Source organism: Lepidochelys kempii, chromosome 2, assembly GCF_965140265.1.
Source record: "Lepidochelys kempii isolate rLepKem1 chromosome 2, rLepKem1.hap2, whole genome shotgun sequence".
Lineage (NCBI taxonomy): Eukaryota > Metazoa > Chordata > Testudines > Cheloniidae > Lepidochelys > Lepidochelys kempii.
The window spans coordinates 122,135,660-122,152,619 of record NC_133257.1 but is presented as its reverse complement, the minus strand read 5'-3'; the positions used below and the strand labels follow the sequence as shown (position 1 = coordinate 122,152,619).

The following is a 16,960-nucleotide window of genomic DNA, read 5'->3' as shown; positions in this document are numbered from 1 at the left end:
CTCCAGCCCCTACTGTTTTGCACATTTAAACAGTATCTTTTGGGGGCAGTGGGGTCTCAACCAGGGGTACATGTACCCCTAGGGCAGGGGTGGCCACCCTGTGGCTCCGGAGCCACATGCGGCTCTTCAGAAGTGAATATGCGGCTCCTTGTAATAGGCACCGACTCCGGGGCTGGAGCTACAGGCGCCAACTTTCCAGTGTGCCCGGGGGGTGCTCGCTGCTCAACCCCTGGCTCTGCCACAGGCCCTGCCCCCTTGCTGCCCCTCAGAGCCTCCTGCATGCCATGCCATGAAAGAGCCGATCGGGGAGGTGCGGGGAGGGAGGGGGAGGCACTGATCAGCACGGCTGCCGGTGGGCAGGAGCTGATGAGGGGCTGCTAACGTATTACTGTGGCCCTTTGGCAATGTACAGTAGTAAATTCTGGCTCCTTCTCAGGTTCAGGTTGGCCACCCCTGCCCTAGGGGTACGCAGAGGTCTTTCAGGGGGTACAGCAACTCATTTAGATATTTGCTTAGTTTTACAACATGCTAGATAAAAAGCACCAGCGCGTCAATACAAACTAAAATTTCATACAGTGACTTATTTATACCGCTCTATATATTATACATTGACATGTAAGTACAATATTTATATTCCAATTGGTTTACTTTATACCTATATTGTGAAAATGAGAAAGTAAGTGATTTTTCAGTAACAGTGTGCTGTAACTACTTTGTATTCTTATGTCTGATTTTGCAAGCAAGTAGTTTTTAAGTGAAGTGAAACTTGGGGGTATGCAAGACCAATCACACTCCTGAAAGGGGTACAGTAATCTGAAAGGTTAAGAAAAACCACTGCTTTGGATTTCTAAGCAGAGCAGGGGAACAGATAAGTGAGACAAAGGCACAACCAATGACAGCACGGGTTCTGAAACTGGGGTCGTGACCCCTCAGGGGGTCACAAGGTTATTATGTGGGGGGTCACAAGCTGTCAGCCTCCACCCCAACCCCAGCTTTACCTCTAGCATTTATAATGGTGTTAAATATATAAAAAAGTGTTTTTAATTTATAAGGGAGGGTTGCACTCAGAAGCTTGCTGTGTGAAAGGGGTCACTGGTACAAAAGTTTAAGAACCACTGAATTATAGCCACACAATTAGCCAGTGCCCTGTCCCCTTAAAAGTGAAGGCTGAGTGGAATAAAGTAGTAAACAGGAGGGAGAGAGATTGAGTAGTGAGATACTGATGCAGACCCTGGGACAAAGGGATGATGCAGCCTGATAGGCAGTACTGCCAACATAAATCCTCTCTGACATCTGCATAAGACTCAAAGTGGGTGAGAACAAAAACAATGAGTAGTCCTTGTGGCACCTTAGAGACTAACAAATTTATTTGGGCATAAGCTTTCGTGGGCTAAAACCCACTTCATCAGATGCATGGAGTGAAAAATACAGTTAGCAGAATATATATCAAGTGGGTGAGATAATATCTTAAGCAGTTGGACTGCAGCCTGTAGCATATGGATTGGTCCAGGTGTCAGGAGATAGAGGAAAAAATTAAATGGAAGAAAAAGAAACAAGGGCATAAATGACTGCATAAACTTATTGCTCCCAACTCTCACGATTTGACCATGGGCCCGGCAACATTTGGTGTTTTGCTGATAACCCAGAGCTCCTAGAACTGTGTAACTAACTATGTGAGAATCTTTCATTTATTAAAAACTAAGTTCTAGCCCTGCTGATTGCCAAGAAAAGCTGGTAAATGGACTCCTGAAGGCTCAAACATGAGAAGGCAGATAAAAAGCCCCTAAAGTTGTTACTGTATTTTAAGATAATCTCATGTATTTTGAATACTTAGGGTTGGCAATTCTGTAGCTTGAAATCCCTGAAGAACAGAAACCCAAAGAAGACAGAGTAAAAGAGGAGAGATCTGGGCTCAGGAACTGGAAAGATAGGAGTGGGGGATTTAAAGATTAATAAAGGGGAAAAAAGAGTGGTCTAAGTCAAGAGGGAAATACATTAAACTTTAATTTGATATAAAATAGTGTTAATTGCCCATTTGTATTAATAGCCTTCTAATTTCTTTGCATTATTTATAAAAGTACTTGGTCTGGTTGATTGAGTATAGGACTGGGAATTCTTGCTTCTAATCTCAGGCATTCCAATGCTTTGTGATCTTAAGACTCTGGTCCCTTAAAATGTATGCCTGGAATCACAGAGACCCGCAAGACAAGTCTTTGATAACTGTCTTATTAGCAAATAACATCAGGGAATGAGAATTTACCATTTTAGTTTAGGAGAGAATAATGCATTGCTTCCCACAAGACATTTCATATCCAGGGCTGTCAAACAAAATTTGATTTTTTTCAGCAGCCACCTAAGAAAGATTGAATAAAGAATGTCCCGGAGATCCCTGAATCAACACACACAATAGTCTAGGGTGGATAAGTATAATACAGCAAGTAAGGTAAAAATATGGATGTCTTGACCTATCCAGACTAAAGAGTGTCCCACAGCAATCTGTCCTCCAAGAAATAGTCATGTTCTCACAACTCTGCATATATCAGAGCATTGTGCGTCCTCTCCTTGCAATTCTTCTGACAATAGTGCAGAGCTGTGCAGCTCCATGCATCTGCACAGGTACTAGAACTGCGGGTGCGGCGGGTGCTGCCGCAACCCCTGGCTGGAAGTGGTTTCAATTATATACAGGGTTTACAGTTTGTTTTAGTGGCTCTTAGCACCCCCGCTGCACAAATTGTTCCAGCCCCCTGTGTGTCTGTCAGAGATGACAGACAGGTAGGAGGGCTGTGTGGATTTGTGGGATTTTTTTTAAAAGGTGTGAAAATTGTGGGGTGTTGATATTATGGGATGGAGACAGTTGCTGGGAAGCTGAGCCCATACTCCTACTCACCCTGTGTGACTCCTTTCTGTTCCACCATGCATTGCCAAAACTTCCCAAAAGAGAGTGCGCTGGATGGCTGTGGGTTGCACACTGGGATACCTCCCCATGGTGCATCGCCCTGTACAGCAACACGAGCACTCTTAGTGAGAACACACGCACACAAGCAATTTACTAACTACAGCGGTTTTATGCTGACAGAACATGCATCAATCAAAGTTTGTAGTATAGACATGACCTCAGTCTTCCACTCTTCGTAGAGCTGCATATCAGACTCTTTGTATGTCTGAACAAGGCATAAAGCAAATTCCCCCTCTCCCCCACGAGCATGTCTTAGGGAAAATGGCAATTTAAAAAATAGACACCCACCCCCCCACATGCACACCCTAGATGGGCTGACTCTATATTTGTTCTAGAAGCTAAGTAAGGTGAGTGGAAACTTCTGTGATCTTTTAGCTTTAAAGATAGTGCTTTAGCAGAAAATAATCTTTTATGGTACTACAAACTGTTCCAGCTATTTAAAAATATTTGGTGGCTGTCTGCATAAAAGGTGACTTTCCAGCTGTGGAAGGGTGAGTACCACTAGCATATAGGCATCTTAGGGCTTGTCTAGACTTGGAGTAAAAGTTTCAAAAGTGCCTAAATCCCATTTTCAAAAGTGATGTAGGCGCTCAGGAGCCTAACTCACTTAAACACTTTGACCCAATGTAACTCTATTGTAGGCACTACAAAAGTGCAAAATAGGGCAAATACCAGACCAACTTACTGGGAAAGGTCTTGTCAGTATTTTATACCAGTGCAGTTCGTTCATACTGGAAGTTTTCACCAGCATAGCTAAAACTATCTAGTATAGCCAGGGCAGTAGGTGCTGATCCTGCAACTGGAGAGAGTTCTCCATCCATTCAGAGCCTCATTGAAGTCTATGGGGTTCCATACAGCTGCAGAGGTCTGTCCATGTGGATCCATTTGCAGAACTGAGGTTGAAGATGCATCTTAGTTTTTTCTAGCCGGAACACTACCCTCCTAAGGTCAACATGACTAACATTTACACTGAGACATTTCTTTTTTCTCTTCTTATAACTGGAATCTCTAAGATTAATAATTATAAAAAGGCTGCGAGTTTGTCATGGAAGTCACAGACTCTATCACCTCTGTGAATTCTGCAGTGGCTGATGCGGCTGGCCCGAGGGCCACCTGAGCAGCTCGGGCGGCCCCTCAGCCAGCTGCACCGGCTACTGCTGGGGCAGTCGTGGATCACCGCCCCCCAGCAGCAGCAGGAGTTTGGGTGGGGGGCTCAGAGCTGGGGGTTGGGGCACAGGAGGGGGTGAGGGCTCTGGGTAGTGCTTACTTCGGAGCGGGAGGGGGAGGCGGTTCCCTGGGAGCGGTGACATCTCTCGGCTCCTAGGGGGAGGCATGGCCAGGGAGCTCTGTGCATTGCCTCTGCTTTCAGGCACAGCCCCTGCAGCTCCCACTGCCCGTGGTTCCGTGGCCAATGGAAGCTGTGAAGCTGGTGTTCAGGGAGGAGGCAGCACACAGAGCTGCCTGGCTGCGCCTCCACCTAGGAGCTGAGGGATGTTGCAGCTTCCAGGGATGCGCAGAGCTGGGTAGGGAGCCTGCCAGCCCCTGCGCCCCAGCACCAGTGGGGGTCCTGGGCTGAGTGCCACACCCCCACCCCCCACGATCACCCACAGCACCTCCAGGCTTTCCCCCTCCCCAAGATTTAGTCGGGGTATATAGTGCAAGTCATGGACAGGTCATGGGCCTGGAATTTTTGTTTACTGCCCATGACCCTGTCCATGACCTTTACTAAAAATACCCATGACTAAAACTTAATCTTAGTTATGAACAAGTGACTAGTACCAGCAGAAGAATTAATTTGCTTTGGGGGTGGTGTTTTCTTGTGCTTTTGTGTGTAGTTTTTTGTTTTGTTTCGTTTTTGTTTTTTTAACAGATTTTAAAAGATCCAGTCTTGTAGAGTAGGATGTAAATTGAGTTTTGGAACCAAGTAATCGGTTATGTCTCAGTCAACTTTCTGTTCTAGCGAAAAATAAATATAATCACACTGGATACTGCCTCGGCAAAGGAAGTAACAATCACAAGTTTTTATTAATACTGTATCTTTGCTTTGGGATGTTACACATACACACTTCATTTCTTAAAAAAAAAAAAAAAATAGAATCATCCTTAGACATCTTATTTTTGTTGTATTTTTCTGCCCACCCACTTTCCAAAGCTAAGTTCTTCCACCTTCTCCTGAGCAACAAAAAACACATTCTCTTTCCCCAATAGATCTTTGTAGGGAGAGGAATCTGCTCAGATCATGAATCCAAATCCTAGACTATGGAATATCTTGGTTTAGGGAGTGATCCAAAACCCGTTGAAGGCAATAAGAGTATTTCCATAGACTTCAGTGGGCTTTGGATTTCAGTTCTCAGCATGTCCCTTCAGAAATCTTATTCCTATAATTCATATATAATTGAACTTTAACTGTGCAACCCCAACTGCAACCTCAATAACATCTTTACCACCACAATTTTCCACTCTCGTGTTGACCTTCTTCAGAACTGTTGTTATTGACTAGTTAGCAGGTGTTAAAACATTTTCATCCATTCTTGTTTCTGTTTTCCTGAATCTGAAAATGAGTTATTTTAGGCTGAAAGCATATGTTTTTCCCTTTCAAAAGTGACAAAAGGAAACGTATACATTTTTCTACTTTTGAAAGCTGAGAAACTGTGTCCCATTTCTTACCAGCACCCTGCTATTGTACCAATGTTAGGGGAAAGTATTTTCACAGTAAAAGTCTCAAACTTGATAGTGCCAATTCCATATTTAAGGTCTTTTAAAAAAATACTTAGCACTTTATATATAATCCTAGTATTTCAAAATAAGCTGAATATAAAATGTAATGTGATATTTTGACACTTGTTCAAAGATATCTAGAATCAGTTTGGATCTTCAGAGTCTTTGATTTTTTTTCAAAATCTCTGGCCCCAATTCAGGAATGAGCTCCTTACAGATATACAGCCTCGATTTTGCCTAGATGGAGCTCATTGCAGTACTGGGGCCTAAGGTCCTAAGGCAGGTGTTTTCAACCTTTTGTTCATAAGATAGACCACAGCATAACATAGAAATCTTCTCCCACACAGTTGCGTGAACCACTTTCCCTCCCATTGGTGAGCACGTTACATCCTAGACTGCTTACATGGAAAAGTTATATTAGGAAAATATGGATTTTTAGCTGCCTTTAGTGTGCTAGATGCTGTGTGCTTTTTCAAGAGTTAATCACACAAGCTACTTTGGCTCTTCATTTTGTTCCATCTTCCCTGTATTCTCCATCTCTGAGCTGGAAACAGGTAAAACCCACCAGAAGGTATTTGTTCTTTCTTTTGCGTTCACAACTACCAGAGCCAGTACCCGTGGCAGTCAATGAGCAGACCCCTATTTACTTCAGTGGGCATTGGTTTGGGACCAGAGTGCATGGGAAATTGTGTGCACATAAACAATGGCTATAGGTACCCAAACATTTTATTTCTGGCAGACATTTTATACTGTGATACTGAACTTTTCACATCAGGTATTGTCTGCGGTTGTATTGCTAGTGTAATACAAACAAAAATTCATTCATATGAATAAAAAGAACAGGAGGACTTGTGGCACCTTGGAGACTAACAAATTTATTTGAGTATAAGCTTTCGTGAGCTACAGAGTTTAAGCGTAGAAGTTTCTGGTTATCAGGGAATAAGGTACAGATTATCCAGGGGTACAAAGTTCGGTTTAGGATCCGATGGCATAAGGAATACATAATTTGCAATATCCCCGATTAGGGGTTAAAGGTTAACTGGTCAAAGTACAGACCTAGAGACATAAGGGTATGTTGTTCATATAATGGCTATGTTCAGGTGTGGAGTATAATGAGTGGATACGATGATGAGGATGGATTTACGCTCACGAAAGTTTACGCTCAAATACATTTGTTAGTCTCTAAGGTGCCACAAGTACTCCTTTTCTTTTTGCAGATACAGACTAACACGGCTGCTACTCTGAAACCTGTCATATGACTAAGTTTTTTTCCTTCATTTATTTTGACCTACAGAAAAATAAAAGAAACAACGCCATCCTGTGGTCTGTATTGTTAACGGCAGGTGTGTCTATTTTCTAGAGCAGAGTCAATCTTTCTTTCTTTGTGGAATGGTAAGAAATTTGAGTTATTTCGGGGAATTTTTTTTTAATTAAATCTTCTCCACACACAGCACAAATCTCAGGGCTTCCATCAGTTTATTTCACTTTCACTTTTGATTTCTTTAACGCTTTCAAGAACCACACAGCATATACTGTGCTTGTGCTGCCAGTACTCCAGCACCCTAAAAAGCAAGTGGCTCTACAGAGTTTCACAAACTTTAATCATGTTAACTGTGCCAGGAGGGTCTGTGCCTGGTCTTTGGTATCTTTATCATTATACAGCCTGGATATCCGACAGCAAACTCACAAATACAATTACCTGAAGCATCATGCCTTTTACTTATCTTCTCTCCGATGATTTATTCTAACAGAAAACAAAAAATATTACATCAGATACTTGATTTAGTGATCTGGAGTAAGACTGATACAGGAGTGTTCTCACAGGTTGTATGTAAGATTCAGTGACGACAAACTGTGTTAAGGTTGCTTGGTGATAGGTTGTCCCCTTGCAGAACATTGAGTTTAGCAAAACTCAAACTTCTAAAAACCAGGAAATGCACACCTAAGGTTGAGAGACTGTCCTCTGAGTAAGTGTATGGCAGTTGTAAAAGTCTGTGAAGTGGTTGTTAAATTGTACACGTGTGGTATTCTTTCTGGGGAGTTGGCTAAGAGTGTGAATGTATGTCAAGATCTAGAATCTCCTGAATCAAAAACTGCTAAGGGCCAGTGTGAGTATGTGGATATTAAGTCATTGCTTGAAAAGAGTAGAGGGAAGGTGGCATGGGCAACCTTTTTTCTTCTTATTTTCTTACCTGTTTGTCCTTTATTAGTGTTGGATGGAATCCTGTGGATGACTGTTAATAAGTTATGAAAGGAGTTGGCTCATTACAAAGGGACCTAGACAAATTAGAGGATTGGGCCAAAAGAAATCTGATGAAGTTCAGCAAGGACAAGTGCAGAGTCCTGCACTTAGGACGAAAGAATCCCATGCACTGCTACAGAGTAGGGACCGAATGGCTAGGCAGCAGTTCTGCAGAAAAGGACCTAGGGGTGACAGTGGACGAGAAGCTGGATATGAGTCAACAGTGTGCCCTTGTTGCCAAGAAGGCCAATGGCATTTTGGGATGTATATGTAGGGGCATTGCCAGCAGATCGAGGGACGTGATCGTTCCCCTCTATTTGACATTGGTGAGGCCTCATCTGGAGTACTATGTCCAGTTTTGGGCCCCATACCACAAGAAGGATGTGGAAAAATTGGGAAGAGTCCAGCAGAGGGCAACAAAAATGATTAGGGGACTGGAACACATGACTTATGAGGAGAGGCTGAGGGAACTGGGATTGTTTAGTCTGCGGAAGAGAAGAATGAGGAGGGATTTGATAGCTGCTTTCATCTACCTGAAAGGGGGTTCCAAAGAGGATGGATCTAGATTGTTCTCAGTGGTAGCTGATGACAGAACAAGGAGTAATGGTCTCAAGTTGCAGTGGGGGAGGTTTAGGTTGGATATTAGGAAAAACTTTTTCACTAGGAGCGTGGTGAAACACTGGAATGTGTTACCTAGGGAGGTGGTGGAATCTCCTTCCTTAGATATTTTTAAGGTCAGGCTTGACGAAGCCCTGGCTGGGATGATTTAGTTGGGGATTGGTCCTGTTTTGAGCAGAGGGTTGGACTAGATGGCCTCCTGAGGTCTCTTCCAACCCTGATATTCTATGGTTCTATGATTAAGCTGTAATCAACTAGGATAACAATAGACCATGCAACCTGGATAAAACTCGAACAATCCTGGTGCCCAAATATAGTTATTCATAGTAATAGTTGGGTTAAAAAGACATTTAGGTCACCAAAAAAAATAAAAATAAAAATCATCCATTCATCCAGAACCACTTTGGACAATTTTTTTTGAATTCCTGTTGCCAAGGCCCTCTCCCTTAACTACTTTCATTAATAATCAGGAATTTATCCAAAGGCAGTACTGTATCGTGGGTAAGAGATGAGGTTACTTGATTTGGACAGCTGTTTTTGGGTCCTAATTTGAAATTATGTCAAGAAATATGTAATAATATAAAGGTTCCATATTTTCAATATGTATAGGTCAAACACTTCATTGTGAAATCTGGATAGAAAGCAGGTCTATCTAGACCTTTAACCACATTTGAGGAGAAAAGATTTAATTTCTAAGATGTAGACAATTTGATTGAAGAAAAAGATAAGAAAACAACTCATATGAAAAGATGGCAGACAGATTTGGACAAAGAAATTGATCTTGATGACTCTCTCTCTCTAGGGGAAATTACTGTATAGATGGCATTTAACTCCAGTTAAGATCCATCATATTTTTTGCTACTGGGGGGATGCTGTGTTGGAATGGATGGGTGGAAAGGGGAACATACTTGCACATGTGGTAGTTGTGTCCAGGAATTAGACCGTTTTGGGAGGAAATTATTAGAGATTCATCTTATGTCAGCTTCCTAGGGATCCCCTGACCTGGTTACTTAATGCTCTAGTAAAAGATCTGCATTTTAAACAGAACAATAAATTAATTTATTTTTATTGTTAGTTAGCAAGACTTTGTATTTCATATTACTGGAAAAATGTGAGTTCTGTGTAATTGTGGTATAGTAAAATATGGACTGTCCTCATAACGCAAAAGCTTTCACACCAAGTCCACACACAAGAGAAAAGCCAAAAAGAGGATAGGTATTTAGAAATTTGGTTACCCTTTTAAGCATACTCAGAGGACGAGGGCTTCCCAGCCAGCAAGCCAGAATCTTTAGCCAGGTTCTTTGAATATTAATCTGATCCTGAATAAGTAATGTACGATGTAGTAAATTAGTGTTTTATTGTAGCTTTGCCTTAATAAAAAGTTTTTTAAAATGTACATTTTCTTAAATACTATTCTCAGTTTGGGTCCCTAAAAGCTTTAATGGGTGTCATGCACTACCTTCGGTAAAACTTCACAAATTGAGACCATTTTGACCCACATTATCTCTTTTTGTAAATGGCTAGTTTTGTCAGGGCTTATATCTTTGCAACCGTTAGCTCAAATGACCCCAAATTTGGTTCAATACCCCTACACAGTACCCTCTGGAGGGAAACGAAATTTCAAAGGAATCTAATTATGCATGTCAATTTTACATGACTTAAAAAGATCAACCTGTCCACAGAAGTCAGGATGCAACCTTCACTATAGTGGTGCTGCTGTGCCATTAATACAGGTTTTAATGTAGGAAAAAGGTTCCTGAGTAGTCTTTATTATGGGGTAGCAGTAACTGAACCTTAAAGTTGAGTCTTGCTTACCATTATAAGCCTGTTTTAGCCCTTCAAACAACAGTGCAATCGATACAAGCACTCCTGGTGAGGACACACATGGCCAACACGAGGAGCAAAGTGTAGACACGCACAAGTGATGTAATTACCATGGCAGCTATATGCTGACCTAAATTAGGTTGACTTAATTTTGTGGTGTAGACATTCCCTCAGTATGCGGCTTGTGGCCAGTATAAAAATACTTTACTAAATGTGATGATGTTTGAACCAGTCAGTTTTAAGATATGGGAGATAGGAAAATATTGATAACTATATAGTTTGCACGTTCTTGTAATGCCACATCCTAGCTACACACTGGGTTGTCTAAATAAAGCTTCTGTATGCACCAAGCTCTTTCAAGAGCAAATGTGACATGTTGAAAATCATATGAGACCTTGGTGTACATGATAATAAAGTAATGAATGAAGCAGACGTTTACAGGACCCCTGCCTAATTTACAACTTGTTTGGTGTGCGCTGATTGATTGAATGGCAAGTATATAAATAAATATGGCTGACCTATATAGTTCACTGTGCGGCATTCACCTATGTACTGAATGAGGCAGGAATCTTGCTGAGAATCTATGATTATGTAATTAAAGATTACAAGCCAGATCCCACCCCCGCCCTCAGCTGTCTTGGGCTGCTTTGGCACAAAGATAACAGACAGCTGCCTCAACAGAGGTGATACGGGTAAGAGAGTGGCCATAGAAAGAAGGAAACATTCTGAGGAATTAGTGAGCTGAGAGTTCTTGTGCACTGAAGGTAACTATCTGCCTTTTAGTGTCCAAAAGAATGCACAATCTTGGAATCTTAAGGGATTTATCACAGCTCTGGATGCTCAAATAGCAACAGTGGCTAGAAATGTCTTCTTTCATCACTGACTAGCAGTGAAACTGTGCCCTTTCCTCTCAGATACATTCTCAGCCATGGAGATTCATCTCTCCACACTGAACTACTACGACACACTCTACCTGGGACTAATAGTGAAAGTCACTTGAAACTTCAGTGAATGGCTGACCAATAGAAACGGATCATACTTGATTTCTGCAATGCACTCCAGCTCTCTGTCCACTTTCAAAGTTGTTTCAACGTCCTGGTCTTTACCTTTAAATCCCTGAATGGGCATTGGTCTAACTATCTTAAAAACAGCCAGTCATCTCCTCTACAGCATACATCAACAACTGTGAGCAATAGGGATTCTTTAGGCCTCAACTGGAGTATTGTGACAAGTTCTGAGTGCTAGATTTCAGGATAGATGTGGACAAATTGGAGAAAGTCCAGAGAAGAGCAACAAAAAGGTCTAAAAAAACATGACCTACAAGGGAAGATTGAAAAAACTGGGTTTGTTTAATCTGGCGAAGAGAAGACTGAGAGGGGACATAATAGTTTTCAAGTGCACAAAAGGTTGTTACAAGAAGAGGGAGAAAGATTGTTCTTGTTAGTCTCTGAGGGTTAAATTGCACCATGGGTGGTTTAGGTTGGACGTGAGGGAAAACTTCCTAACTGTCAGGGTAGTTAAGCACTGGAATAAATTGCCTAGGGAGGTTGTGGAATCTCCATCATTGGAGATTTTTAAGAGCAAGATAAACGCCTTTTGGGGGTGGTCTGATAATACTTAGTCCTGCCATGAGTGCAGGGGACTGGACTGGACTAGATGACCTCTTGAGGTCCCTTCCAGTCCTACGATTCTATGAAGGGTTTGCAAGACACAGCCTGTGCGGACCAGGGGAAGAGTGGTGAATGGCTGTGGAATTCACCCTCAGTGGAGATCAAGGTGAGCTGCCTCAATCATCTTTACAAGGGGGTTGATGACAGGCCTTTTAGTAGCCTAATCCCCCACAACCCTCTTTTTAAGAGGAAAAAGCAAGAGATGGGGTCTTTCAAAGCCTATCCTTCCCCTCTGATCCCGTCTACATTAGACCTAGAGGTGAAAGCTTCTGCATATCCATTATCATTCACCTGAGCAATCCTCTCCCCCCCACTTCTCCAACAATTACAACTAAAATAAGCAAAGATAAGGCTGGAAAAAATATGGACTTGTCAAGGTGACTGTGTTCATATTAAACCTATTTTGTACTGCGTTCTAATGGGACTAACCTCCACAAGTACAAAATAAAGTGACTTGGACTATTCTTTCATTTTCACCAGTGTCCAGAAGGATATTACATTTAAGGTTCATCTATATTTCATGTGATTCTGCCTTAATGGGTGAAAAGCAGACTTCAGTGGTCAGAGTGGTTTCCTACTCTCCATACACCGAATTTCTTGTGGGTGTCAAATTTTCTGTTGCACATTACAGTCACAGCAGTCCCCTTCCTTGGAGAGTCTGACAGGGATAGAGAATAGGGGCTTAACATCTTAATAAAGAGATAAAAGTTTAAGGAATGCTTATGAAAGCAAATGTTTTGCAGAACATGAACCTTAATCTCTTGTCCATTCAATTACTGGGCTGCCCCCTGAAATAAACATGCTTGAAAAAACGTTTAAACTTATTGGAGCTGCAGTAATGTTAAAACAAGCTCCTTTTTGTCAGTTAAACTGACAGCTCAGATAAGAGGAGCTGGTTTCAGTATCATCTGTTGCATAACAAACCACTCTTGAAGAAAGAAACGGTACCCTGTCAAATGAATTTCCTTTAACTGTCAAAAGGGCTATTTTTAGTTTGATCTGCCATCTTTTTAATTTTTTCCCCTTAATCATCTCTTTCAATTTTCTCAGTTTTTAGCCCTCCTCTTTTTTTTTGTGGTCTGCTTCCTTCCAGTACAGATACCTGGTAGCGTGGTTACTTCTAGCAGTAATTTGTCACAAATCTCTCAATGTCTGTATTTGCTGGGACTGAACTACTGTAGCGCTTGCACAGAAGTGCATTTCTCACCTGCCCTGCCACACCCATGTCAGTCCCTGATTTCCCAAAGGAGGGAGGCCTGGATCCACAAAGAGGCTTATGCGTTGCAATGTCTAGAAAACCGCAGGAACACACTGGAATCCACAAAGCCTGAATTAGGCCCCTAGGCACCTTATGCACTGAATGGGGAGAGAGAGAAGCACCTTGGAATACAATCTACAATAGCCGGAATACCAGGTGAAGCCTAAACTAGCCAATGGAAGTTGCTGATGAGAGGGTCCTAAGCCCTGCCGCTCTTGCCAAGATAGGTGCCTAAATCCAGGGTGCAGGGCAGTGCTTAACTCTGCTAGCGATCCACAACTGGGTCCCCCTCTACTGGAAGAAGGTAGCATAGACACCCAAGTCATTTCTTATGAGGGAGGAGTTAGGCACATACATCACTCTCCACAAAACACAGGGCAGGCGAGGGGGTGATGGTGCCCACTTTAACTTTGAGCCCCGTGCTTAAAGCACTCAGCTGGAATGTAGAAGACCTGGTTTCAGTTTCCCCCTCTGCCTGAGGAGGGGAGAGGATTTGAAGAGAAGTCTCCCACGCCTCTCAGGAACGTGCTGTCGCCACTATGGGATATTCTGATGTGGGGCTCCCTCAGTCTCTCCTGTTGCCACCTCTGTCTGACTTCCTTTCAGTCTGTGTCTGCTGGTCAATCATGGTGCTACTCTCCCTGTTTGGCATATTGTTGTTCTGTTCATTCTTCTTGTAAAACACAAAATCTCTCTTCTGGACACTAAGTGATGTGATGTAGAGAAGTAGCAGGGAGCATGAGCACTGGCTGAAAGCGTCTTCTAAGTTACCTTAGGTTCCATTGAGGGTCTAACCTTTCAAAAAGTTTCTCCTAGGTCATTAGGAATTCTTGGGCAAAAGCATCAGAGAGAAACTCAAACTGTACTTCCGAAATGGACCTGAGACCAAAAAAGCAGAATGCTTCCTTAGGCAGATTTTCTTCTTAGAGTGCAGAAAAGGCCTCTGTCAAAGACACCACCGGCTGAATGGGTATGAGAAATAGCCTTCATGATCATTAAGCCCATTCCTGAAGCCATGAGAATAGCTCTGGATTATTTAAACAAAGCAGTGAGCAAGAATGAAAGGAAAAATTAGAAAAGAGAAGCTGTGCTATAAACAATATTGTCATACACAACACACCACAGCATTGCCAAATTACTGTGCAACATGGAGAAGTGGGTCAGAGCAACCTCTTTCCCTCCACCCTGTCAAACTGATTTGAGCTTCTATTGAAAACATTACAATGGGAAAGCTTGGCGGTCACATTCACTAAGCAAAACTGATCCGTTTTCCACAACTTGGACAAAGCTGCTGGATATTGCATGCAAGTATAATGCAGCAGTTCAGCTGATCATAGAGAGCTGATGGTCTAGTGATTTGCTTTTATTTTAATAAGACCCATGTTGCATTAGGTTTTAAAATTAATGTACATGTGAGATCTACATGTAATATCCAAATCCCTATTTGCTTGCTATATCAGCCCATACATAGGTACAGTTGCCCACCATCCTTAGTTTACCGGTGGATAAATTATTTTAAATTAATTGAGATGCTAATTGCTATTTTATGTCACTGTTGATATGTGTCTGGTCTAGTTGGCTTATTTACTTTTGGAAAAATAGAATTAAAATATTAATAAAATGCCTATTACAGCATGTAGGTGAAATGAACAGGAGACAGCAACCATGGGAATTCGAGAGGGTGAAAAGGAGATCCCCCTGCTGAACAAGGTGCAGTTGCTAAGTTTGGGGTGAGTGAGCTTGTTTGGCTGTTTGGTTTTTTCTCCTTCAGGTTAAAGTTACAGTGTCTGTTGCGATTGAGTTTGGGAACTGTTTGAGCCTTTGTTCCCTGGATCATCCTTGTGATCACCCTCCCATTGTGTGTGATTAATGAGGGGATAGGGCTGACTTAGGAGGAGAAGGACTTAAAAGCCAGAGGCCAAGTGATCTAGGGGACAGCAAAAGGGAGTTTGTGGGAGGGAAACCTATTATGATTAGGGAAGGCCGTATGGCCAGTGCCAATGCTGCTCTTGTCTCCTCCACTTGCACCTGAATCCAGACAGAGAATCTGACCAGGGATACTTCCGCACCTGTTGTGGATTTGCAGAGACTGTGGCCTGCATTGCCCAGTCACAAAAAGCCAGGCTGGGGGTGGCATCCAGTGTGAAATGTGTCTGCTCATGGAGTCTCTCAGGAAGCAGGTGGAAGAGCTACAGGAGGAGCTGGCGAGGCTGAGGAGCATCTATGTGCATGAGGAATTCATCAAAAATATTCATATGGAGACCTCCAAGGCTGAGGAAGATATCCAGCTAGAGAGGACTGCTTTCATGCCCCCGGGGGAGGTAGATATGGCTCTGCCACAGGGAGGATACTAGCCCCTGGTTACTTCTGGCAGCAGGCTGTGCTCCACCCCTACTCCCAATCGACCAATCATAATAATGAAGAACCATTATGCAGCCCTGGCAATGAGAGATGAGGATTTGCCCCCAAAGGTGGTGGAGGAGAAGCTCTGTACCCTTAAGGCTGGAAGACTGCAGCCACCACTCCCAAGAACCCATCTGCAGGCCTGACATGGCATCTTGGGAGGTATGCTGCTTACTAGGGACCCATATACAAGATGTTACAGAGGAATTGTCAAGGAACATAAGGCCCTCTGATACTACTCCATCCTACTCATCCATATGGGCATTAGTGATACTGTGAGGTATGAGCCTGAGTGGATCAGAAGTGACTACCGGGCTCTGGGAGTGCAGGGTGGTCATCTCTTCAGTCCTTCTGGTCAAGCGAAGGGGCCTAGGCAGAGACAGAGGCATCCTGGAGGTGAATGATTGCATGGCTGTGCAGATGATGTCACCAGGAGGGTTTTGGCCTTCTTGACCTCAGGATGCTCTTCCTAGAAAGACTGAGCCGAGATGGGGTCCACTTATCGAGGCAGGGAAGAGCATATTTGGATACATTCTGGCCAACCTAGTGGGTCAGGATTTAAACTAGGTGTGATGGTGGCAGGAAACAAAGACCCTGAGGTAAATCAAAAACAGACCTGGGTAATCTGGCGGGAGTGTGGGCAATTATAGCAGGGACAAAAGAGAGACAAGAGGGACCACAGAGGTGAAATCAAATCAGTATCTTAGATGTCTGTATATTAATGCAAGAAGTAGAGGGAATAAACAGGAAGAACTAGAAATACTAGTGAATAATCACAACTATGACATAGCTGGCATCACAGAGACTTGGTGGGGTAATACACATTATTGGCATATTAGTATAGAGGGAAACATCTTGCTCAGGAAGGACAGGCAGGGAAAAAAGGGAGGAGGTGTTGCTTTGTATATCAAAGATATATACACTTGCCTGGAGGTTGAGATGGAAATAGGAGACAAACTTATTGAAAATCTCTGGGTAGGGATAAATGGGCTTAAAAAAACAAGGGCAATGTCATGGGTAGGAATCTACAAAAGAACACCTAACCTGGAAGAGGTGGGTGTCACTATACCTCAGTGGGTCACAACTGAGAATACCAAATTCAGGACAAACTGCTTAGAACTAGAGCAGACACACCCCAAAACTGGTGGTGGTTCTTCCATAAAATATACCAAACCAGCCACAAAAGTAAACTGCTGTCTCACCACACTGGCTAGCAAGAAGTCAGAAATGCAGCCTCCTTAGGTATTCGTGTCCTTGCAACATCCAGACAC

The 16,960-nt window shown here is 42.8% G+C and overlaps 1 long non-coding RNA gene across 2 annotated transcripts in view; it reads left to right on the top strand.

Moving 5' to 3' along the window:
- Positions 1-16,960, top strand: part of LOC140907074 (uncharacterized) — a 41,237-nt gene that overhangs the window by 567 nt on the left and 23,710 nt on the right. Inside the window, exons 1-2 of one of the 2 annotated variants that reach the window (XR_012157359.1) lie at positions 6,879-7,066; positions 14,920-15,016. This is a non-coding gene — a long non-coding RNA (uncharacterized lncRNA). Of the gene's footprint in view, positions 1-6,878; positions 7,067-14,919; positions 15,017-16,960 lie in introns of those variants that run through there. The other variant, XR_012157358.1, reaches the window with a different exon arrangement.